Consider the following 27,212-nt stretch of genomic DNA (forward strand, 5'->3'; position numbering starts at 1 on the left):
CATCTGTGAAAATGGGAATAATAGTAGTTCTAAATTCAAGGTTTAGAGTGAGATTCAAAAGAGACAGTATTTGTGGAACACACGGCATAATATCAGGTACCTGTTAAACGCTCAACAAATTTTCCCCTCGTTTTTATTATTTATCCTTTATCGGCTGAATTTTTTTAGACAGTTGTATTAAGATATAACTGACCTGCAATAAACTGCATATATTTAAAGTGTACCATTCAACAAGTTTCCATATATCTATACACTCGTGAAATCATTACAAGTAAATCCATACATACATGCAAAAGAAAACAAACCCCATAATCCCGAAACATTATCAGTTAGTAAATGAGATGGCTTTCTCAACACAGTGAGGTAATATTGACCATGACTTTTCCCTCTGCAACATATATCTGAATGTAGCAGATAAAAATTATGTACTATAGAAATTCCCAATTTTGAAACCTATAGCTATAACAAAAATCCTCTAGTGCTATGAAAATTTGCTTCTTATATGATTTGGGAGGAAAAACCTCTAATGTTTTAGAATATTGTCCAAATTTGATAGGAGAATAAAAGGAGTAAGCCCAACAGGATGTTGAAAGAGTGTGATTAACCTGTGGCTTAGCGAGAGACTCTCAGAAGGACTGCAGCATTGTGCAGATTTCTTTCAGGGTAAGGCTCGTGAACATGTTCTTCATATAAACCACTACCATATCATTTAGGGCTTAAGAGCAAATTAAATAGTACATTTTATTCTATATTATAGTGAAAACTCTAGCGTAATATAACAAAGCTATAGGAAATAATGCAGGCGGACTATCACCCTTGTGACTTAACATCTAAATGCCATCATTTAAATTATCATCACGATGCTGAACAATGTTTACAAAAGTACAAATGTCTCATGTCTTGCCCATTTTTAAAAATCTTCCTAAAGGTTGACTGGGAAAGTCTTTGAGAAAGGTAGAAATTTCCACCATGACTTCCATTATAAAACCACCTTGGTCATCTTCTGTCACTTCAGCTTAGTTTCTTTGGTGTCTAGTCTCTTTTCTACAATTAAGTAGCCAAATACTTTGCGTGGAATATTTATCACAAGTTCTTTTTCATACACATAAGGACCACTAATTAAATTTCTTGAGTCACTGCTGATATTCAAAGACACTCCTAAACGAGCTAGTTAATGTACGTGCTATCCGGAGGCAGAGAGCCTCCTTTAGCAAAATGACTTAAATCGTAGGTGGTAAAAGAGCACCTTCTTGCTCCACGTATTCAATGTTCTAGCCATGAGCAGGAATCATGAAAATTACTCCATTAGTGTCAATGGTAGAAAAATAATGTTACCTTTATGTATTTGTTTGAAGCACTGAATATTATTCAGAAATCTTGCCTATAAACTCATTCTTTACACCTGAGACATATTGCACATGGTTGCTCTTTATTTTCCTCCCCAATTCTATAGCTTAATATAAATGATCAATTCATTACCGAGTATGTTTCATAAAATATATACAGCATTTACATTTTCATTTGTTTCCCATTATGTGTCTAGTATATTTTGCTATCCACTATAGGGAGCAAAAATGAATGACCTTATCTGCTATTCTCTTTATTGCAGGTTTGGGTTTTTCCTTTCATTTCCCTTAGAGACGACTGAAAGGGAGAGATTCAGGAGACAGATTAGAATGCTGATTCCTAGGATCACGGCCTTCCTGCTTTAATTCAATCAGTAAATCAGTGCTTTCTCTTTGAAACAGTGGGCTTCCTTAGAGAAAATAAATGGGCTCATTCCTGTGCAGAGCTAGATAGGGACATAGTGGAGAACCTTTGGACACAGTGGATAGCTGTTAGTTGAAAAGCCAGCAGAAGCATAAAGGGGTGAGTACAGAAAGATGAAGACAGTAAGCAAGTAGATGAAGTTGGCAAATTATGAGCTACAGCGGACACATTGTGGAACACCAAAGCTGTTTGGAGGGAGCGTAGAAAACTGTAATGTTCAAGACACAACTTAGCTTTCTTTGATTGCTCTTGACCTCAGTGCACTCATCCAGTCAACTAGGATGGCCGAGACTCATCCAGACCATCTCCCAAATCCTACTCCTCATTTCTTCTAAATGATCCGTGTGTAAATCGCCATCATCTCCTAGCTGGTCTCCTTTCTTCCACTCTGGCCCTGAAGTGGCCCCCAACTGCCACCATCCCCAAACCCTTACACAGGAGCCAGTTTTCTGCCCTTAACTGGATCTTCTCACTTCCCCCTGCATTAAAACCCTTTCCTGCTTATTAATGATAGAATAAAATCTGAATTCTTTACCAATATTTTGATCCTAATATGATTTGTGCCCATATTCCTTTCTTCATTTCACACCCCCTTCCCTTGTCTCTCAAACTCCAGCCACACCTGGCCTTTCTTTTAGTCCTAGAATATAAAAAGCTCATTTCTACCCTGAGTCTTTTCATGGTTTCTTCCCTGAAATATTCTTCATCCTGATTTTCACATCCTCTGAATGTTCTTCCTTCAGCTTCTCTTGTCATGATATCTCAGCTTGATCTGTATCTTCTTGTAAAGAACCCCCCTGACCACTTGGTCTTAAGTCGCCCTTTTTTTTTCAATCTGGCACATTTCCCAATTATATTTTTCTGCATAATAACCATCAATAAAATATATCTTCTTCCTGTTTTCTTTTTTGTTTATCACCTGCTTCCCTTCTTCCACCATGTTGTAAATTCCACAATAGCAGGAACCTTGGTTGTCTTAGACGCTGTTCTACCTCTAGGCCTAGAAGAGTACCTAACATATACACAGCGCTCACTGCAATATACTCTTGCCTGTGGTCTTTACCCCATTAAATTAGGATTGTCTGTGAGCTGCCAGAATTTCCTTTAGTTATCTCTTCTGGGACTTCTTCATTTCTATATAGAGATGCTAGGGGAGGGGGGCTTGTAGAGTATTTCCAGTTTCTAATGTGACCAATTTTGATTGTCTTAATTCATTTCAAGTAGCATTTACTAAACATAGAAAGGCTGAATGTACAATTCAAATTCATGTACAGTCTGAAAAAGCCCTAACCAAACTGAATAAATATTTAGCCCATGTGCTTGCAAATCATTCTGATGTGTGCTAAATAATTTTCTTATGTTCTTTTTTTTACCTTTGTTAGCTCTTCACCACAGCTTGTCTTAGCTCTATACATCTCTGTGTATTATCTACACATGAAGCCTAAAACACTGAGCAGTTTAATTATGTGCACATTTAGCATTATAACTAAGTATTACCCTCTCAAAACATTTTCTTTTATATTTTTCTTGTAGATATTGCAGACAAGTCCACTTTGGATAAGACTGCCTGCTTAGAATTCTTCCTATTATGTTTTCAACACCTGACCTTGGAAGTCTGACAAGCTGCGATTTCATCTCCATCGAGGATATAGTTATAGACTGACATGTATATAAGTATCTAGTGTCTCTCCAAATGCACACCAAATATTTATGTGCTACTGCCCACAGTCTCACCAGATATTGCTACAATCAATCCTCTAAAAGGGAGATTTTATACATTCAAGCAAACTTGACACCTAAAAAAATCCAAAATTATATACAGTATAAATAAGGGCACAGTTATCAGTGAATAGTTGTAAACAGAACAGAACTCCAGAATTTTTGCCTGAAATCTCCCCTTAGAAGTCATCTACTTTAACTATTTCACTGCCTAGTTTAGGAACCAGAAACCCAAAAAAAGAAAAGGTAGATTTGAAGTAGATTTGGGAAAGCAGCAGAAGAGTATCTAAAAACCTGGTCACTTGATGTTCATATCCCAAATCTAAGAAGGATTTGGTTGCTCGGCATATAGTACGTATTCAAAAAATACTTATTGAGGTACTGTTAAAGGATTTTGTTGTCTGCTCTAGGTTAAAACAAATCACAGTAAACATGATGTGAAGAAATCTTTCTGTGTTTATAGCACTGCATGATTTTGTGTTTATAGCATGCATTCTAAAAAATATTACTGAGTGAAGCATGCCCGAGTTCTAATCTTCATCTGCCAATGTCAGGTTTCAAACACGTGGACTGTATGCTTCTCGGGTAGGTCCCCGATTTCAACAGTTAACAATTCCCCTTTTAAAGGAATTGATCATAGATATGCTTGAGGTTTAACTGAACTGACCAATGGCCCATCCCATGTAGCATTCAGGGAAATTTTATGCTTGGGTTTAGAGCTATAGCTACTCTCTGCAGAACCTGGCACAGTTTGCAACTCTGCCTTTTTGAATCATGGTCAGTGCCTTTGCTTATAAAGAACCACTCCATTCTGGTTGCTCAATGCCAGATTGTTCTCGCTGCTATTGTCTCTCAGCAGGCCAAAGCTGTGTAGCATCCTTTAACATGGAAGGGTTTGTCGACGTCGTCAGTTCTTCATATTTGTAAGTATTGCATTTGTGGGAATGAAATATAGCCAAATCCATATCATATCCAGCCTGTCTTTCCCATAACTGTCATTTCTTTGGCATGAAGTAGGTAATGCTTACTTTCCAGGGAGCAAATCTAGCCTTCTTTTCAGAGTGGCGTCTGGAAAGGGATTTACGTTCTCACACTAAACAGACTTCTTGTTCTACGAGTATCAAAAATCAGTGTAGTCACAAGAAAGAAAAAGAGGGGCAAAGGATGCTGAAAAGTCCAGGAACATTTTGGAGTCTTTCAAAATACAGTGGGATTGAAAGCTCTTAGACACTAGCAAATGTATATGACATTTATTATATTTGAGATCAATTAAAAAATAATACCTGCTTTAGTGCATAAAGATATCACCAATTCAGTTCTGCGAAACATTATGACATTCAGAAACATGTATGGCTTTGTACAACACGTAATTCGAGAACTACCTGCAATGTGATAGAAGAACTGAACAAAATTATAAGAAATACAACCAAAAAGATGTAAATTTAACAGCCTGGAACTAGAGCATTAAGAGGTCTTAAAACTTTCACCCATTATTAATTCCAGACAGTAAATTCTAAGTAAGTAACTGTCACAGAGAAAATCTGTATCTTAAGATAACATTCCAAGAATACTAAATCACAATAAACCCATGAACAGTTGTAGGGACAAAACACACAGTTGACAGCTTTCTGTGTGGGGCTGATGAAGAGTAAAAAAGTAACAAAAAGTCAGCTGACACGGCTTTATGAATCAAACTCTAGCTATCATTGCTTCAAAATATTCCTTTTTGACTTTTAATAATAAAGCACTGTTAAGAGGGTATAATTACCTGTTTACTAGGATGCAGTATTATTCATACTTAATGGACTGTTTCATTGGCTTCACACGAAAGCAAAGTATCGTAGGTTTGTTTGAAGTAAATCCAATTATTTAGTGGAAGAAAATATGAGGTCAGTTTCTGTTATTCTAAAGAAAGAAAATTCTACCATTTTAGTGTCTTTAAACCTAAACTAAGCTAGAATCAAATTATTTTAGGAGCGATCTGTTTGTGATATAGGCAATACTAGGGTACTGTTTTATTGTCCTAGAGTAATGGTTTTTTTGAGATATTTTACTTTTCATTGTACAACATCAAGGTTGTTTTATTCAGGGAAAAAAAGTTAAAAACATACAAATGATGTAGGACAATAAGAATGCAAACATTATAAGAACATTAATCATGTAAGTAGTTCAGCAAATATTATCTGCACTGTTGCAGCCCATTTGTCCTTTTTTGTTGTGTCTTATATCACTGTATTATGATAAACTATGGTTTCACATCATTCATCAGCAATTGGATTATAGCTGTATTGCAATTTGCTTAATTGGTATCAAAGCAAAAATTATGCTGTACTGGACAGGTTGTTAACAGAATGTAACAAAGGGAGAAAAATGTCATCTCTAGCAAATATGAACATCACAATATATGCTACCCCTATCAAGACAAGTGGATTGGTTTTAAATGTCATGATGAATAATTAGGAACTGTGAGCATGATCTGTGATCATTCCGAAAGTATTTTGTTAAAATACTGTACACTTCCAGCTAGAAACTTTGAATTTTTAAATCATGTATTAAAACAAAAAAAACGAAAGAAAAGAGATATTGTGCCATCAAAAGGAGAAAGGTAAGTTTTCCTGCCTTAGGAACAAAAGAGCCATATATATATATATATATATATATATATATATATATATATATATATATAAAATGAAGCTCTCAAAATGAATGTACTTACCCCAGGATGGACAAGAGCTTCATTTTTCATCATCAGAATTCACATTTCAATCCCCTTTGAAATGTAATTTGAAAAGCTAGTAACCGATTTAAACATGGCCATATTCTAGTTAGATTCTTAACCTCTTTTTGCATCAAAGAATTGTGAAAAGAATTCTTAAAATTCATTAATTGAACAAAGTTACAGACTTTCAAAGATCTATCTATCTTATTCACACACACACACACACACACACACACACACACACACCAGTACCTATATCTAACTCAAGTTCATCTGAACATAAAGCCTAAAACCAACTGTCTAAAATCTACTTGAAAATGGAATATCAGACTAGAAAATTATATGATAGAGTTTTCATACATAAATATAATTATTTGTAATAAATTTCACCTGCCTAATTATATATTCAAGGCCTTATTTTAAAATCAAATGCATCCCTTCACCATGTATTAATAGCCAAGAATGAAGATGTAGCAATTAATGACAACTGAAAATCGACTTGCATTTAAAAAATGGAAATAGTGATTTACAAAATGGTATTTCTCATGTAAAACCAATATAATTGTGAGCCATATTATGTGCCTCATGACATATGCTTTTACATATAAATTTATATCTGTGTACAAATAGACAAATAGAAGTATGCAGAGGCAAGAGTAAACACCCCTATTCCTTCAATAAGTAATAGTTGAGTATCATTAACACGGTTCTTTGCTATTCCATCTGACAAATTCAAAAAGGGCATCATAGATTCATTGAGCCTTGTAGCCAAAAGGGAATTTTGAAATCTTTTAGTACAAACTCATCATGCGGTTCAAAGTGTCAATCAAAATATATTTAAATACATTATAGATGAATATTTTCATCAAGCAGATCTTATGATAATGTACATACACATTGAGACAGACATTAGTCATTCTCAATCTTGACTACATATTAGAATAACCTGAGAAGTTTCTTTAAAAATACTCATGCCTGGGCTCCCTATCTCCAGAGAGTTTGTTTAATTTGGTGAATTCTGGCCATCAGCGTGTTCTAAAACTCACCAGCAGCATACTTGCGAAACACACACTAATGTGCAGCAACCAGTGTTGAGAACCACTGACCCACGTGAATCATAGAAGCGTCACTGTTAGGAGGAGATATCAAAATGCAAATGCAAAATGTCAAAAATGAGCAAAGTCTATTTCCAAGTTAAAACAAATTGTTAATATTGCAAACCAGATTCATACATGTAAATTCATATAAATAGTTCTTTCCGTGTTTATTAAGTGAATCATTATGCATACATATTTTTAAATTTTTAATTAAGGCTATTTTACATTTATATGACCTTGAAGTTGTTAAAAAGCACTTTACAAACATTAATTGTGCTTCACAATATTCCTATAAGCTACATATTATTATTTCTGTTTTACAAATGGGAAAACATAAGCATGAAGAGGCTAAACTAATTGCTCACAGTCAAGCAACTAATGAATGTTACAGCCGGGAAAATAAGGGGAGGGAGTATTCTAATTCTTAATTTCCTTATGTGATAAAGTTTTCCACAGGGGTCAGAAAGGACAAAATCCTGCAAAAAAATGTTATGAATTTGGTGCTTTCTTTTTTAGAAGGCACTCTGTCATCTTCTGTGGATAGGGTGACACCCTGAACATGAAACAGCAGAGGACCAAGAACCTCTACTTCATGTATTCAATCAAGAGCCTCCAATCCACGGATGGGACTAAGAACTTCCATTCCAAAAAAGGACTAAAAACATCCATCTGAGGTGAGTACCCCCCACCTCAAAGTGAACGGCCATACAAATATCATACACGCGAAGTGCCAGATTCGTGGTGAAGAAAGAACTCTAAGGATTCAGAGGAACTTTTTGGAAAAGTTTGAAATCAAGCTGGTGTAAAGACATGAAAAAAATTCAAGGCAAAAATATGTACAAATATTTGGGAATGTGTAATTCCTTCGTTTCTTTTCATCTCGGAATCTACGGAGGAGAGTATAGATGGTAACATCTGGAAATGTGGTAAGGGCCAAAGGGTGAAAAGGCTTGAATAGCAGTCTGAGAAGTCTGGATATTACCCTACAGGCATAGTGCAAACACACTGGTCATTTTTTGATAGGTTTCAAAGGCAAAGTACTACACAGGAATATTTATCCAAAACATTAGAATTGGTAGAAAATAGTTAAATGGGAGAAACCAGAGCAAAGATACTAATTAGGATATAAATTGTTGGCTGATGTGAAAAAAAGACTGGCCAATAACAGAAAATGTGGGAATAGACAGAAGCACATGGATTAACAAGACCTTTGGGAAAAAAATAAAGCACACACACACACACACACACACACACACACACAACACACACCAAAAAACAAAACAAAACAAAACAAAACAAAACAAAAATTATTAAAAGACCTGGTAAATAACTGACTATAGAAAGAGGTGGAAAAGAATTTAAAGGTTATAAAAATCTATCAGCATAAGCATACTCTACATGTCATCTAGCTAGGTCTTAGATACATTTTGCGTTGTAGAACTCCCTTTTATATGTGGCAGCCCATCTCATATTTGGATAGCTCTAATTACCAGGAAGCTTATTTTATTTGGCAAAAAATTCACTCATAACTTTCACTCGTAACTTTTATCCGTTGCTTCTAGGTTTATGCTTATATCACCCTAGTGTACAAATGCAATTATTTTTTCTCTAAAGGGTCAGACATTTGAAATTTTAGGCCTTCTAGGCCATATGGTCCCTGTCACAATTACTCAACTCTGCTGTTGTAGGGAGAAAGCAGCCATAGACAATACACAACATGAATGAACGTGGCTTTGTTCCAATGAAACTTTGTTTACACAAACAGATGGCAGGTCAGTTTTGGCCCAAGGGCTATAGTTTGCTGACCTCTGCTGTAGCTTATAACTATGTTTAACATATTTTAAGGCACATTTTATCCTTCAAACTTTCTACAAAGTTCCCTTCTCCAGCCTAAATATTAACTATTCCTGATAAGATGGGGTTTTGAATCATACTTCCATGCTTCTCAGCAACATATCCATGATTTTTTAGACTGTGGCACTTACAGTTTAATAAATCTCCCTCAAAGTGGTCAGATAAGCAATAGACTGAGGTTACTGACTCTCCTTTTTGTGGGGGGGCACTGTAGTATACAAACAAACTCTCTGATTGAATTAACTATTCGTGAACAGCCACGTTACTCTGTTGACTCATGCATCAGATTAAGACTCCTTTCTGCACTTTGAGGACATAGGTTGCTCTCAGGCTGCTATCCCTGCTCTCTGTGACTTTTGCTCTTCCTAATTGTGCACTATGGCAACAAGATAGGCAAAGGCTGATGTGTGAAGTTCTAGAAAAGCAGATACAAACACTCAATGCCTAATGGACCAGCTTCCTACCTCCCAAATCCTAGCCCAGGCTAGGCCTTCTCTGATCCAGGTTCTAGGTGATTCCTGGTTCTAATGTTTCCTCATTGTCCTGTGAGCTGGAGAGGAGCTGTGGAGTAATGATCAGTGAGGCCAGAACTCAGATTCAGCCACATGGGGCTGGGTTCAAACTGGCCATAGATAGAGGAGGCATTTGCTGAGAAAAGAGGAGTGCCCTTTACATTCCCTGGAGATGATGAACGTCTTGGATATTTAGCTGAATGATGTCTGCTTTTCCATCTGTAATTTTTGGTCAAGAGGTAGAATTAAAAACTATCAATGATTCTTCATTACACATACTTGTTTTTCAACTTGAGGTTGAATGAAAACCATCTGCAGAGCTGGTGCTGTTACTACAACCAGCCACTCTTTATCAAGTCAAGCTTCGTAATTGTCTTCATAGCTATTTATCATAGCTATGAATATGATATGAATAGATATCATAAATATCATAGATATTTATCAGGAAAGATGATCTTTCCTCCCTCCTTTCTCCCCACCTTCCTTTCTTCCTTCCCCCCTCCCGCCCTCCCTCTTTATTTGTTTATTTGTTTATATTCTTTCTCTTAGTAGAATGTATGCTCCTAAGAGCAAAGACTTTGATCTAATAGCTGTAATGCTCCAGGAACTGTTTAGTGTAGAGGATCAGTGGCAAAAAAGACCTAGGCTTTACCCTTAAGCATCTAAACTTTGGGGAAACAAGAAAATAATTAATAAAATTATAATATATAGTTATACCTAATGTGCTTGCCCCCATGTTTTTTTGCATGAACTATATAATAACTTCTCTACCTTTTTACTAATAAACTTAAATTTTAGTGTCTATTCTAGTTATCTGATGCTATGTCACAGACATCCTAAAACTTGGCTTGAGACGACATGTATTTTGCTCCTGAATCTGTAACTTGGATAAGCTTCTGCGTCTGTTCCTTTTGAAGTCAGCTGGGATTGGCTGGAAGACTGGAATTAAATGAAGGCCTAATCTGTCACAAATCTGGAGACTGAATATGGCTGTTGATTGCAACACTGGCTAGGGCTGTTGGCCAGAACTCCTAAATGTGGCCTGTCCACAGGGTCTCACCTGTCTCCTGACATATGACACAAAGGATGATTTCAAAGAGGAGCATCCCAAGAGAGCTCAATCACAACTGTGGTGCTTTTTCGAACCTAGCCTCCTACTCATGTAGTGCGTATCATGCCATGTTCTATTCATCAGAAGAAAGTACCTAAGACAGCCTCCCCTATTCCAGGAGAGAGGAAATAGCCTCAATTTTTTTTATGGGAGGAATATGGACATGTTTTAAAGCTACCATAGTCCTTCTTCTGTGCGCCACAGATTACTTACATTTCCTCATCATGAAAAATACCTCATCCCTCCATAAGGCCTTCCAAAGGCTCTACAGCATTGGGCTCACACTTGAAGTCTAAGATTTCATTATCTTTATCAGGTATGGTGACATGAGACTTCTGGCAGATTCTAGTCAGGCACATGTTGCTAGTCCCAATTTCTGGAAACAGTTCTCAAAAGGTTTTAGTGCTGCCCTCGGGGCTCTTGATTCCACCCTCTGAGTCATCCTTCTTTTTACATGAAATATGGCTGGTGTTTGCAGCTGATTACTTTCCTTAGCCTTCTTACTGCCCATACTAGTTCCAGAACCCAAAAGACTCTTCACGTCGTAATGTCTCTGCCTCTTTCAGTTCAAGTGGATACAATTAAAAAAAAATCCTTAGACGAAAGCTACCCACCCCTTCAACAAATTTCTTTAAGACGAAGCCTTCTATACTTCAAGTTCCCTGGGACACTGCTGTGGAGACAGTTCTCTCAAGATGCTTAGAGGGCCTTTTGTCTATTTGAAAGGGTCTATATGGCACCCCCTTAAATCTTTCTGAGGTCTTAACAAAGGGATTTATAGTTACATCCTTGGTTTTATCTTTAGACCATGTTTCTCTGAGAGTGCCCTAGATTTGATCTTTGCCTGGAAGCTGTTATTTAATTATAGCATCTTTTGCAATCTGGAGGGTCTGGGAATAAGAAACTATTTTATTTTTGAACACAGAAAGGCCAGGCCCCTTTATATTGAAGCCTTCCTTCCTTCCTTCCTTCCTTCCTTCCTTCCTTCCTTCTTTCCCTCCCTCCTTTCCTTCCCTCCTTCCTTCCATCCTTTTCTCTCTCTCTTTATCTCTTTGTTTTTCTTTATCTTTTCTCTCCCCCCTTACATTTTACTATAGAAAAACTAGAAGAAGCTCAATGGCACCTTAAGCACTCTACCTGGAAATCTCTTCAGCTGTATCATTTAATTCCTTGAGCACATTTTCTGTTTTTCATCTTTTGATGGCAGGGACTTCAAAGAAGTTATAGACATCTGTTAAAACCACCATAATATCTAAGTGCAGTAATAAACATGATATTGGGAAAGATTACTGAGCCATGAATCTAAATAGATTCTGACTCCAACTTTATTATTAACTAGTAATATGACCTTATCCAGATTAAATTGTTTTTTAAAAATATTTTAATAAATGAAAGTCTATGTGATTATTTTCAAAAAAAGTTAGACATCTTTACCAGGCAAATAATTTTAATAAATAGAAAAAATGGAATGAGTTTTAGTCTGACATACTTGTTCATGTTGTAGTTATGATGTCATCTGAATATTCCTATTTTACAAAATATTCCCCAAATAACCAATTATGAGTATACCAGGGGTTAACACCAAACTATCTTTTTAAAAAATCATGATCAAGTGACCATTTACAGCTTTCCAATAACATTCTAGGCTTCCCATGTCCCTCAGTGGATAGAGATAACAGCTCAACATCTTAGTGTAAGCTCCGCAGCACCTAAGATAAAACCTTTCACATACAGGAAGACTGAAATTATGTAAGTTAGCTAAAACTTCAATTACCATTTCCCCATCAGTCCTGACCCTCAATTCTATTCCAGGGAGGTGAAATTATATCATTTTAGCATTAGAAAGAAATATTATGATCACCTAGCCCAATGAACTGCCAATATCAATGACCCATAAACTGGGAAATAGGACAAAATGAAATCATAAAGACCTTGTGGAAGCAAAGAGGACTTCCAGGCATTAGCCATTAGGCAATGGAAAATTGTTGGAGAATTTCAAGCATAGAAGTATTGAGGATAGGGGTGCCTGGGTGGTTCAGTCAGTTAAGCAACTGATTTTGGCTCAGGTCATGATCTCACAGTTTGTAGGTTTGATCCCTGCATGGGGCTCTGTGCTGTCATTGTGGAGCCTGCTTGGGATTCTCTCTGCCCTTCCCACAGTTGTGCTCTCACTTTCAAAATAAAAATAAATAAGACTTACAAAAATAAAAAAGAAGTAGGGGTGCCTGGGTGGCTCAGTTGGCTGAGCATCAAGCTCTTGATCTCTCTCTGCTCAGGTCATGATCTCATTGTTTGTGGGTTCGAGTCCTGTGTTGGCCTCTGCATTGACAGTGCACAGCCTACTTGGGATTCTCTCTCCCTCTCTCTCTGGCCCTCCCCTGCTCACATTTTCTCTCTCTCTCTCTCTCTCTCTCTCTCTGTCTCTTTCAACATACATAAATAAACATTTTTAAAAATTAAAAAAAAAGAAGTATTGAGGATAAAATGAGCTGGTGACTATATTATCATTGAATGATAGGAATGTCAAAGTGTTATACTTATTAAATATTCAATAGGTTGAAAGTATACTTAAAGGTCAGTTTTAGGGGTGCCTGTGGGGCTCAGTTGGTTAAGTGTTCGACATCTGCTCAGGTGATGATCTCATGATTTGTGAGTTCGAGCCCTGCATCAGGCTCTGTACTAACAGCTCGGAGCCTGAAGCCTGCTACAGATTCTGTGTCTCCCTCTCCTTCTGCCCTTCCCCCACTCATATTCTCTCTCTCTCTCTCTCTCTCTCTCTGTCTCAAAAAAAAAAACATTTAAAAAAGATCAGCTTATATAATTTAAAATACTGCCAAAGACAAGTATATTGTAATAGTATTAACGTAGTTTTGTTTGTTTTTTTTTTTAAAGGGTAAGAAACTGCATTTTGGTGAAAAACCTTAAGGATTCTTCATGCCATGTATGGTCTCAACTGCACCAAAATATCAAATACCTTAGAAAAACTCTCACAATCTCTGAAAAGATGGAGTATTTTGCTAAAATACATACTAAATATAACCTGATAATTGCTCTCAGTTAATTGAGTGGTTGACCAGTGCTACCAAAGCTATCAGATGTACTGTATACAAGTTATTACAAGGACTAAGAAACTAAAGAATAGAAGATCGTCCTATAGTCAATCAGGGTCTTTGAGAGGAAATAAAATTAATTCTCAATTTATGTTAACAGGTTATAGTTTGGAATAGGATCTATTGCTTACTATTAATAATGTTAACAAAGACTTAGCAGAAAAGAGAGGTAAGAGTGATTATTTTACCTTTAAAATAAGTAAAAATTATTTTTTTTCCTAGAGTAAAATAAGGTGCATGCAGGAACACGACAAAAATGGCATTCCCAAAAAAAAGATATGGAAATAAGAATCAGAAAATAAAAGGATTTGCATGACTATAAGGAAAAAGTTTCATAAACAAGTGAGTCCAAACTTAATTTCTGAAGGACTATTTTCTATCCATTTATTGATAGGGTGTAATTTTGACTGAAGAGATATTGGAACACAATGAGCCATTATTTGAACCCTATAAACCACTAATTCTGGTTTTCTCCCTAATATCCAAGCATTAAAATATTGAAAAAAGAAGGGATTAAGGGATAATATATGGAACTAGATACTATATTAAGAAGTGGCAAAATCATGCCATAGGCAGCCACAATGTGTGTATGTGTATAGTAATATTTTCTGTGCTAATAATTTTAACATGATATGTCAATTTCATGGTTCATTTATGAATTCCAGTTGCTACAATATCACCCAATTGAGGTTTCTTCTGATTGAATTTAAGAAAAAAAAAATAAAATAAAATAACATAAGAAACCTAGTGTAATTTGGCATTACTAACAATAGAACACACATATATTAAGTATCTTATTACAATAATTAGTGCTATAGCCAAAAATAAACTTAATGGAAAAATTATGTATTAATTTATTAAGTCCATATATTTTCATTATATTATTAATTCAAAAGTTGTTGAGCCTTCAATGGAATATCCAGACATGCACAATAATAATTAAATTCAGTTATTTTATGTATTTGTTTACTGTCACTTATCTTTCATATCTTTGCTAGCTTCTACTAATTTAAAAATTACAGTTTTATATACTTTTATATTTTGTCATAATGACGGTATATCCTTGTCACAGTAGTAGGAGATAACATTATATTTAACAGTATCTTCATTTGATTTACACGCACGCTCACACACACATACACACACACACACACAGTATGTGGACCTCCATTTTCTAGGCAGGACATTTTAATCTCTCCAGTCTGGATCCTTCTTTGCAGCTCCAGACTTTTCTTGCTTGACAGCTCCACTTGAATGTCTCACAATATATTTTAAACTTAACATACCCAAAATAAAACTCTTGATTTACCTCCCAAACTTATTCCTGTACTCCTCATTTATATTTCAGTATAAAGTACCTCTAATCATTTTGTTATCAATGTCATCTGGAGGTCAACCTCAACACACCCAATCCATCATCTGTAGGAATTATACGTTCAACATATGTTTTAAAGCCCTATTTCCACTACCATTACCTTAATCCAATCCATGACCATATTGTAAAATGTACGTTTTAAATTCTAGTTCAGTAAATGTTGGTAAGTATAATTCACATAACAAAGATTCACTGGGGTCCTCAATATTTAAAACCAAAACACTTGAATGGCTATGGTAGACTATAAGCCCAATGAGGGTAGAGATCATCTATCTGTTTTTCTCACCAGTGTATACTAGCACTTAGCATACAGTCTAGCACAAGATATTTGTTGAACAAATATATGCATGATTGATGAAATGGTTTCAGTGGAAATTGGGGTGAGTACCAGACTGCTAGGAGTTAGATAAAGAGTCATCAACCTAGGTAAACAACTTCTTCCAAAGGTTTCACAACAAGTGAAATGAGATAACCAGAAAAGGTGCTTAGGAAGGAGGCACAGCCAAGAGATTGCTTCAAGATGTAGGATTTGGCTCTGTTTAATTTGCACATCCTCATATCTGTGTGTACAAGAATGTGTTCTAGATTAATTCTTTTTGGTTCATGTGCCATGATGAGTATATACTGTGCTTGGGATTCTCTGATATCCTTTTCCAGATGTCTCCCCTTCCACACTTCCGATATAAAGTCATAGCATATGGATTAAAGCATTTTGTAAATCTGATTGCCTTTGGGAGGTTTTCAAAGCACACAGTGTGCTTTGGCTCTCTGTGTATCATGGCTACAAGTTGAAATATCAACCATCATTTTGATATATAGTCATAAATGAAAGAAATGTCCTTCCTCCAGTTTGCAATGGGGAAGCAATAGCAATTACTGATATCACAATCCTGGAAAACACCAAGGAGGAATGGAACACAGTATGAGACACAAATGCTGCCATGGGAGCATGTGCAAAGCTAGGAAGGAAGCAATCTGGGTGAGTGATTTCATGGGGTGTAGTGTCATTCACTCCCTAGAATAAACCTGTACTTTTAAACATGTGCTTTTCACTAGGGTATTTTTATCTGAATCTCTCTCTTTCTCTCTCTTTTTTTAAAGTCTGAGTTTGAACTGCCAGCTCCTATATTTTTATGTGACTTTGCAACTGCCTTAATTCCCTTTGAGTTCAATTCTGCTTGGCCATTCAGAATACATGTGGCTCTCCCTCTCTGATTATTCCCATTTACCAACTTCGGATTAGAAGTGGTTCTTCTAGAATGAGAGAAGAAAGAAAACTAGGTGAAAATTAAATCCATGGTGTAAGTTTCATAAGCACACTAAGTGTAAAATAAATGATGGATGTAAAAAATGGCTATGTGGAAATTATGTTAACATGGTAAGGATAGCAATTTTTAGCCTAACGGAATATGTGACCTTATCAACAGGATAATTGAAGTAACATAATTATATTGATTATAACTGATGTTGTGGGCCAAATAATGGCCCTCAAAAAGATGTGTTCATGTTCTGATCCCTGGAACCTGTGAATATTAGCTTATTTGACCAAAAAAGAGTAAATGTTACCTTCTATGTCAAAAGGAATGAAAAAATGAAAGGGTGCTCGTACTGGATTATCCTAGTGGGCTGTAAATGCACTCACATGTTATCTTATAAGAGGGAGTTTTGAGACAGAAAGACATGGGAGATGAGAGGAAAGAAAAAACAACATGATTACAGAGGCAGAGATTGGAGTGATGTGACCACAAGCCAAGGAATGCCTGTAGCCACCAGAAGCTGGCAAGGCAGGGGACAAATTCTCTCCTACTGATTCACATGGGAGCCCTGCCCTGCCAACACTTTGACTTCAGACTTATGACCTCCAGAACTGTGAGAAAAAACATTTGTGTTGTTTTGAGCCTCCCAGTTTGCAGTCATTTGGTATTCTAGCGCCAAGAAACTAATATACAGGACGAATATTAGAGTCACATCACTTTTGCTTTCTTCTTCAGGCTCAATGTATATATGTATGTATGTATGCATGTATATATGTGTAAATATATGTATGTGTTTATGTATATAATATTATATATACAAATATGAAATGATATATATAATATATATATATATGTATATATACTATATATTTGATAGGCCTCTTGATAGCCTAATAGGAAATTAAATTGAAAAAAATCCCAAACCCGAATTATATGGCACCTATGGGTCAGGGCTGAGCATGAAACATGTGCTACATCTCTCTCCTATAGACACACACATTTATAGTAGGAGTGAGATGCTTCAATTGGCAACAAGCGAGCTTTTCTAATGCTGAGGGAACTGTTGATTACACTCATATAGACATTAAAACCCTTTTCACAAAATAAATATCCCTTTGCAGCAGAAGGCACCAGCATTCTATGAATGTGTAAGTGGAATGTGATCACAGTCATTGTACTGTAAACATCTGTCTGCATTTCCCAGGATCTTGCCATGATTCCTCCATTTCACCTAATTTGTCACTACCCATCTGTTTGAAGATAGATTGATCACTGGTGGTGGGATTATTGGGCAAGTAGTTCTTATGTTTATTATCATGTGCATAACAATACCTTAAAATTATATTTAATGTGAATTAATTTTTAGGTGACAGTGGGTGTCCCAGAGGCCCTATTTGTTTACAAGCAGTGGGAACCACAGCAGAGCAAAGATGCAATCATATAATCAGTTAAATATAAACATCCAGAAATGAGATTTCAGACTTGATCCTCAGCCTTTTTAGCCCCTCAGCCTCAATTCGATCTGTTGAAGAAACCTTCTGATATTTGGAAGTACGTGTTTCAAATTTCTCAAACTTTACATGTAACATTAACATTTTTTTTTTAAATTTGGTTACTGTGTTAATGCTTCAGATTATTTTAATTCAAATACGAAATTTTATTTAATGACCAAATTAGCTCTAATGAGACTAAACTTCCTATACTATTGTATAACTTGCTTTCATAATCTGCTTAAATTCTTTAAGAATCTCTGTGTGTCCTTTGATCCTATAGCCTTAACTGACTGTATGTCTTCATGGACATAATTAAAAATTTATCTAAAATAAATTAATTTTTAATAATATCTATTTTGATATGTCAATAAGACAACATTTGAAGCTAAGATTCTATATGCCCCTGCACCACATATTTTATTTATGTAGTGATATGATTAAAACAGACACATATTAAAGCTGAAATCAAAACTATACACACACACACACACACAAATTTGAGCATTATATAACAAATGATTATACTCAGCTATTGACTTGCCTCAGGTTGCAATATCTTTATGCAACCAGCATTAAATCCTGCACTCCTAAATAGTCCTCAGAATGTCAAGTGACAGAAATATTTTTCATACCTAATTATAAAGTAAAAAGAGATGGTTACGAGCAAACATAGAACACATATTTAAAACACAGTAGAACTAAGTAATAGGTGCTATTTTTAGCAAGTCACAACAATTTATAATCATGTCTTAATTTCCATTATGTACTCTTTATTACTATCAATATCAAAATGACATTTTCCATGAAAATGCTATGATTAAATTCTATGATTTGAGTGCTTTTCTCCCTATCTCCCCATCCCATAGCCTCATATATCCAATGAGGGTTTGATCTGATGGCTATTATTCTGATATTCCCATAATCAGAATAAACCTCCCACAGCTATCCTATCCCAAATCTTCTCATTAGCCCAGTCAAGTACACCTGTCCTCTCCCCCACTCCCCATGAGTGTTTTTATTTCTGGGTGTGAAACTGAGCTAATTATAATAAAAGGACATTCTTGCTGAAAAAGTGATGTTAGGTCTCCCAGAAATAATAAGGCAAAATCTATGTATTTTTCCCTAGGGCACAAGCTGCTGACATACACTCTTCTTCCTGTGAACACCTGGTCGGAATCTTCATGAACTTTTTCTCACTAGGGATTAAGACATGAAGGAGAAAGGATCAGATGTTTGGGAACAGATGGCTGTCCCTAGACTAAATTGTTCTCAGCCATTCAATTATGAAGACTACCAATTAATCCCTTTCTAGGAAAAGAAGAGTGTATCTTGAAAAGAGAGAAAGACAAGATTTTTGTATGAATGATGCCAGTTCCCAGAGAGGATCAGTTAGGTGTAGCATCACATGGTGACACTCAGATTATGAGAGGATGTTGGGACAAAGAGGTCCTTTTGTGTGTGTGTGTGTGTGTGTGTGTGTTGTGTTGTGTTGTTTCTATCTGAAGGTCACAAGCAGCTTGTGAAAGGGAAAGAAGAGATGCATTTTGGGGGAATGTCCCATGGATTCTTGAGGAAGAGACAAACCCTGAAGAATTAGTCCTCTAGGGAGCCCTGGGCATTGTTGCTTAAGGAAACTCTGCAATGTCAGGTTATGTGAGGAAAGAGTTCTGGAAGGAGGTATCACCAATAGCAAGAGCACTCAGGAGGCAGGATGTCTAGATTTACATCCCAGTTCCCACCATAATTTTCTGGATGACCAGGAAGAAGTCATTATACCACTTGTTGCTTTAGTAACTTCAGTAGTAAATTTGAGGCTAACAGTAATAATGTCTGAATTTACCTTCCACGTGTATTGTAAAGATTTGTTAAGTTTTTATGTGTAATATTTAGTAGTGTGTCTGACACATAGGAAGCACTCAATAATTGTGAAATAATAATTTTATTTTTATTCTATTTTTGTTTAAAGTTTATTCATTTACTTTGTGTGTGTGTGTGAGAGAGAGAGAGAGAGAGAGAGCTCAAGCCCATGCACTAACAGGGAGGGGCAGAGAAGAGAGAGAGAGAGAGAGAGAGAGAGAGAGAGAGAGAGAGAGAATTACAAACAGCCTCTGTGGTGTTAGTGGGCCCCTGACGCAGAGCTCCATCTCAGGAACTGTGAGACCATGACCTGAACCAAAATCAAGAGTTGGATGCTTAACCAATCGAGCCATCCAGGTGCCCCTTTATAATTTTATTTAAGCCAGAAAAAGATGCTGAGAAATACTACAGGTTCTGTGATTTGACTAGGGCTCCCCTTGGTCTCACATGGAATTATTATTCTGTTGGGAGACGGAGACAGTTTCAATTCTACTCTGTTCCCTCAATTGTTGGCATGAGCTCTGAAGTTAGACAAAATTTTTTGTTTGTGCTTATTTATCTGGGGTCATTTTGAGAGTCAGTTGCCTCTTCTGTTAATAAGGTGTGTTACGTAAGTGCCAAACTCTAGTAGGGATTCATTACAGCTGATTTTCCTGTGACCTTCCTCTGGGCTTCGTACTTACACTGAAAAAGAAAAAGTAACACAAGTGACAGAAACTACAATAGAATCTTAGAAACAGAAAAAATGTTTGTGCTTGGACGAATCTGCATGCTAACTAGCTACAACTTCTCCTTAGACTCTGAGTAAATTGTGGCTCCTGGGGGAGCAGCCTAGGCTACTTAAGGTTAATCACTGGTGCTTAGAGTTAATTGTTATCAATCCCTTTGTCAAAGGCTGCTCAGTTGGAGGCTTCCATACATAATAATCAGTTCCGACAATAGCTCCAGGCCTAAAATGAGTTCTTTTTACATTCTTCCCCATGATCAATTATCAAAATATACCAAAGGGTAAAAATGGACCTGAAATCATTACATTTGTCATCTAGTTATTTGCAAACTTGAGAGCGCATCAGAATCACTTGAAGGCTCTGTTGGATCAGATTGCTGGGCCTCTGCCTCAAAGTTTCTGATTCATCAGGTCCGGGATGGGGCCTGAGAAAATATTTTTCTCTCAAGTTTCCAGGTGCTACTGATGCAGCTGGTACTAGAAAAGGAAAACAAAGTTTTACTCCATGTGGCATTCCTAAAGAAGACAGGCTGATGAGCCAATCTCTTCTGAGGGATCTAACTTAACTACAAATTGACAATTCCCTTTGTCCTTGCTAAGCCTTTGCTGAGTCCCCTACCTTTGTACCCACATAACCCAGTGTCTCATCTATGACCTTTTTAGTTGTCTCCCCTTTTCTGTGACCTATGAGGATGCTTCTTTGTGCATCAAAGAATATGCAGACTAGGAGGCCAAAATCATCTCTAAAATAGAGACAGCCCTCCAGTAGCTCTCTTCCCCCCCTGGACTGCTCAATGTCAGAATGTTGTGTAGGGGTGGAAAATTTTCCCTTCCTCCCTCCTAGATTCCTTGGCTTACCTAATAATCAAATTGACATAAAATAGAGAAACAGGAGAAAAACAAATCTAATGATGCAAATACGGGAGCCCTACAAAGGCATGACACTCAAAGGGAGTTTGGGGCTTATATACCATCCTGAGCTGTGAAGAATGGGGTGGGGGACTGGAGTTTCAAAGAGGAGGATGACAATCACAGAAAGGTTTGAATAGCAAATGTTTGGGAAACAAATGTTTGTTATACCAAGTAGATAAGTTTCCTGGGTATAAAACATTTTCTTTGGTAATAGCTCTCTTCCTGGTACAGGGCTCCTATTCTTTTAGGTAGTTAAGGGACAGGTTAAGAACTTTTCCTGAGTTTTCAGCTTAAAATAATCTACATGCCAAAGTGGAACGCTGGGGTGGAATTTTCTGATCCCCTTCATTTTTCTGAGCCCTCTGTCTTCACCTGAACCTCAAACCTTGGTGTCCACACATATTCATCCATCCCCTCTGGTCCTGTAGCTTTTAAGTGGGATGCAATTGTTCAGAGAGTAGAGGGTGATCAAGATGGCCTTAACATTTCCTTCAGTTTGACTACACTTTAAACAGGTTTCTCCCTGACTCTAGCTAGGCCCCTAACCTCCCTTTTCTTAAAGCATTTGCTTTAGAAATGTGCAATTATAAATTCTTTTTCTTCCCTTCCGAGATGTCAATCTTATAAAACCCTAGAATATTGTTCTCAAGATCCTGGGAGCCATCCCTTTGAGATGTTATAATCAAGAAAGAGAGTGTCTTTATCTCTCAGTCAATGTGGGAAGGAAGAAGCCAATTAGCAAACACAGATGGTCTAATCACCTTGACCAGGCTCCCTCCTAAAATCCTGCAGGTACTTTTCCATTAGCTTACCTCAGCCTTAAAAAACTCTCCTACCTTTTATTTCAGCAGAGTTGAATTCAATCTGTCTTCCCTATTGCAATAGTCTTGAATAATTTTTTTCCTTTAGTTAATTCCATCTGGTGCAATTTTCCTTTGGCAGAAGACTCTCCCTCTCAGATTTGCATGAGCGTGTCCCTTTGCTGACTTGTTGAATGAAACTGTACCCTGCTCCCAACCCTCACCCACCTTCCTGTCCACTTGTTCCTAGAGTTGGGCCTGCAATGCTCATATTTCCACTCCAACTACGGAACAAGGTGACAGGTTCGATGGCACATGGTGACACTGGAGCCAGAGCACTGGTCACCTAATGGCAAAAGGAAATCAAGGCATTCCCCATAAATATTATATGCTTTCCTGGCATCAGTGCTAAACTCTGGTAACACAAAGACAAATAATGTGTGGCCCTTGCCCCAACTGTCAAACATGTTTTCTTGAGCAGCAGAGATGAATATCAGACCCACATACCATATCCAGGCAAATTGGCTGTCTGCTGGAGGGAGATAACGCCTCAGATTTCCCTGATAAACAGAACCCAGGGGATACCCTGAGGAACTGGTTCAGTGCCATTTATCAAGGTGGGGAGAGTGACTGAAGATTAAGAAAAATCAGACTTCAGTGGCAGCCAGTCATTGATTCTACGTAGAACCTTTTACTTACTCCTTAATATTAAGGTGACCTTTTTACTTTATCAGCCAATCATGATCCTTTTCAGTGATAAGCATCCTAGCAAACTCACTGGGACAATATGTATACCTATGACCATCTTAGGAAAAGTAGGGTGTTAAAGTAATTCTATCTAAGACCAATCATGAAGACATTTGCCGTAATTGAAGATCAGAAGATTCTCCTTTCACCAGTGCACCTAATACCCATACATATGTATATGCATGCATGTGCACACACACACACAGCCATGAAGAATATAAAATCAGGTCTCATTTCGGTATCAAACTGATATCAGCAGAGCACCCCTATCCATGCACCTCAGAGAAATTCACAGCTACAATTCCTTAACAGACAAAATCTCTCCTTGACCTTCTTCCTTATGCCCCCACCCCTACATGCCTCCTCTTCAATAACAGCCCGCTGACCTATGCTCTTTTACTGCTGGAGGAGAAGTGGGACAGCATTAGGAGAGGTAGTCCAGTCCCCGGCAAAAATATATAAAAGAATAAAAAGAAAAATCTAAAAAAATGGACGTCTCATATTGCCAGGTTTAATTTCCGGCTAGCTTATCTTGAGCATTATCTAAATGGATTCTCCTTTTCTGAACCTGAACCACGTTATAAAAATCTCTCTTCTGTTTCCTCAGCCTAGAAAGACCCTAACCTGGACAAGGGGAAAGTATTAACCGCCACCCACCCTTTCCACTTTGGTCTGGAATTCCCCTGGATTCTCCAAAGAGGTCAAAGCAACACTGGTTCAAGCTCAAAATATTCTCCCAGGGTGTGAACAAATGCAGATTCATTAGTTCTGTACTCACTCTGGCTGAGGTGTAAATGCAAGTAAATAAAAAGCAATAGAATATTTCTTTGCCTATACAAAGCCATAGCTAACCTCCACTGATCTGAAAGCTTGAAATAACAATTGCACTATGCTATTCCCAACACCAAGATGTGTTTGGCGTATAGAAAGTGCTTGATAAATTTAGTTGACTGGATTGATGAAGGTTCCTATTCTTTGTTGCCCTGTGTATACTCTTGATATCTCTTCTCTCAGGCCTGGATGGTCAAGTCCATGCATTTTTCCTCTTTGATCAGAATCTCTGTTATAGACTCCATCTAAGATACCACTATCCACATATCTATCTTCTCTCCTAGACCTGTTAGATTTTGGAGGTCAGAGACAATGGTTACTCTGTAACCCTGACACCAAGAACATTCCTGTCACGTGGGCGTTTAATCAATGTTCACACACAAAACTGATGTGAATCCATGTTGCCTCTCCCCCCAAAAATAAATAAAATACAAACTAAAAATATAATATAATATAAAAATAGAATTTACTGGGCATCTGGGTGGCTCAGTCGGGTAAGTGTCCAACTTCAGCTCACGTCATGGTCTCACGGTTCGTGAGTTTGAGCCCAGCTTCGGGTTCTGTGCTGGCGGTGGGCTCTGTGCTGACAGCTCAGAGCCTGGAACCTGCTTCAGCTTCTGTGTCTGCCTCTCTCTCTGCCCCTCCCCCACTCACACTCTGTCTCTCTCTCACTCAAAAATAAATAATCATTAAAAAAATTTAAAAAATTGAATTTATAAATAAACATAAATTAAAACAAAATTTTAAATATGCATTATTTTATCTAAATGAAAACATTAATATTAAATACAAATGTGTGCATAAGAAAGTCATAAGTTTTAAAAGTGTCATCTATTTTCAAGCAAGTACTCACTACAAAGAGGAGAATCCTCAAGAAAACAAATTCTAGGATTTGAATGAATTCTAAAACTGGCTATAGTAATAAAGAACAATAAGTATAGGATCAAGGCAAAGGTAAGCCGTAATTTAACAGGGAAAATTCGTGGGAGAATGTCTTGTATTGAGAGTTGTTACAATTAGGTAGACCCAGGCTCAAATTGTGTCTCCAACATGTGTTAGCTGCCTATAGAGACACTTTAGTTGAATTCGCTGAGTATCAGTGTCTTTGGCCATACCACGGAGTTAATACCATCTGTCCTGATAGGTTGTTGCAAACATTAAGTACGATAAGGACATCAGTAGCATCTGACATTTACATAGATACCAAAGAGACTTCAGATTCCATCCATATATCTGATTCTGAAATTAGGACATATATGAAGACGATGGCATCTTTGTTGAAAAAAGGTAAACAATAAAGAGTGATCAATAAATAAGTATGATGTTAACCAGCTGAGGCAGAAAATTACTATATATTTCTGAAAGAAACAGTTTTATCCCCAAACTAGATTCCAAATAATTGACTTCTAATCATAATTCAGAATACATCTATTTTTAAAACAAAGCATGTATCATTCTTCCCCTTATTTTTCTCTCTTAGAAAATAATGCTACTTAATATCTACAAATGAACACCCTAAGTTTTAAATTTACCAACATATTATAGCTCATAATAAAAGAACAATGTTTTAATTTAAAGTTTTACATCATTAAAAACAACTTAACATGAGATTCTCCTCAATAAGAAAAGCAGATCTGGAGCCTAGACATCTGGACATCTTACTTTGTTAATTCGGAATGAGCTCTTACAAAGCCTTGCCCTTTTCCCCTCCCCTGCATCATCTGCGGCTCCTTTTCTGCCTCCCTTGCCTTTCTGCTGTGCGTACCCGCTCTAAAGACGTGATCGTTCGATGCAACATCTCATCAAGAAAAGGCTGGAAACGTATCATAGATAATTATCTTTCTCTTTTAGAGATGAATTCTGATCCTTCTTCTAGGTCACATGTAAATATGACATTTGAGATTTTTATAAATAGAAGCAATGATTTTGAAACAATGCAAAAATAAAGCATGAGAAGAAGCTGGTGGTGAGAAACCAAAAGGGAATTATTATTGTGATTATTTAGTAAACTGAATTTAGACTGGGAGTGACAGTCAAGATACATCCATTACCATATTTTCCATTAGCTCCCTGCCATCCTAAGCAATATCACACTGCTATTCCATTGCTAATTTTAGCTTGCATAATATAAATTATTTCTTATGTTCAATTTACTTATTTGATATGACAATTTAAAAGAAATGTATACCTCTGAACTTTGTGTGAAAAATGGTATCCAATACACCTAGTCCTGGAGAGAGCAGGGTCTGTTTCAATCCTTCCCATCACCTTGGTGGTGGTCTTAGTAGCTGTTGCTCTTCCAGTTTTGCATTTTGCTTCTTGTGTAAATCAGTGCTGTTAAAAGAAAAAAAAGGAAAAGAAAAGAAAAAAGAGAAAGGAAAAAACGTGTTCATGTATTCTGTATTCTGCACATTTTTTAAAACCAGTGCAAATTAGGGTTCCCGTTAAGAAAAAAAAAAGTTTTTTGAAAAATGCTAACATTACACAATATATAAAATATCAGTTATAACTGATGTGATTATCTTTTGATAGGTAATGGTAGTACTCTGGAGAATATTTTAATTTAGAATGTAATGGGAAGAAATGTCCACTTTCTAGATAGGTATTGAATTCCAAAATGAAGAATTGTTAAGATATTAATTTGAATGTTCTATAAAGAATTTGGGGGGGGGGTGCCCGGGTGGCTAAGTCAGTTAAGCGTCTGATTTTGGCCCAGGTCATGATCTCATTGATCGGCTCGTGAGTTCGAGCCCTGTGTCGGGCTCTGTGCTGACAGCTCGGAACCTGGAGCCTGCTTTGGATTCTGTGTCTCCCTCTCTCTCTGCCCCTCCCTAGCTTACGCTCGCACTCTCTCTCTCTCTCTCTGTCAAAAATAAGTAAACTTAAAAAAAAAAAAAGAATTTGGGTAATGATTGTATTTATTAGAAACATAGTTTTGGCAAAAGGATTTCACCATTTTTAATACATGAACTGGAGAATAGGTCAGCAACCTTGAATATAATCAAACTTCCTTGGTAAATAAGTAGAGTTTTAGGAGAGGGGGAAATTTTTGCATGATCAAATCTATTTATCCTGTGAAATTATAAATATGATCTTAATAGTATTATTTTATTTTAAAATCTAATTTTTCAAAAGATCATATAGTAAAGAATGTTTTTTTCAAATAAATTACCTTTCAGCTTCAGCTTAAAAGTAGCATGCCTCCAGTTCTATTTTATTTAAGAAAGAAGTGTTCATTAATTATCTTCTTTAGAAATGCAAAAGCAATTACAAAGGTGGCATTTTCCTTTAACATCAGCTCAAAACTAAAACTATTTGTTTG

General features: G+C 36.7%; 1 long non-coding RNA gene across 1 annotated transcript; it reads right to left on the bottom strand.

The window, feature by feature from the left end:
• Window positions 1-1,445: 1,445 nt before the first annotated feature.
• Window positions 1,446-26,220, bottom strand: LOC122220184. Its single transcript, XR_006202711.1, has 5 exons — window positions 26,079-26,220; window positions 7,255-7,337; window positions 6,206-6,259; window positions 4,773-4,871; window positions 1,446-1,644 (listed from the first exon to the last, which is right to left on the bottom strand). It is a non-coding gene; the product is annotated as an uncharacterized LOC122220184 (long non-coding RNA).
• Between the last annotated feature and the right edge of the window lie 992 nt (window positions 26,221-27,212).

This window comes from Panthera leo, chromosome B2, assembly GCF_018350215.1.
Source record: "Panthera leo isolate Ple1 chromosome B2, P.leo_Ple1_pat1.1, whole genome shotgun sequence".
NCBI classification, from domain to species: domain Eukaryota; kingdom Metazoa; phylum Chordata; class Mammalia; order Carnivora; family Felidae; genus Panthera; species Panthera leo.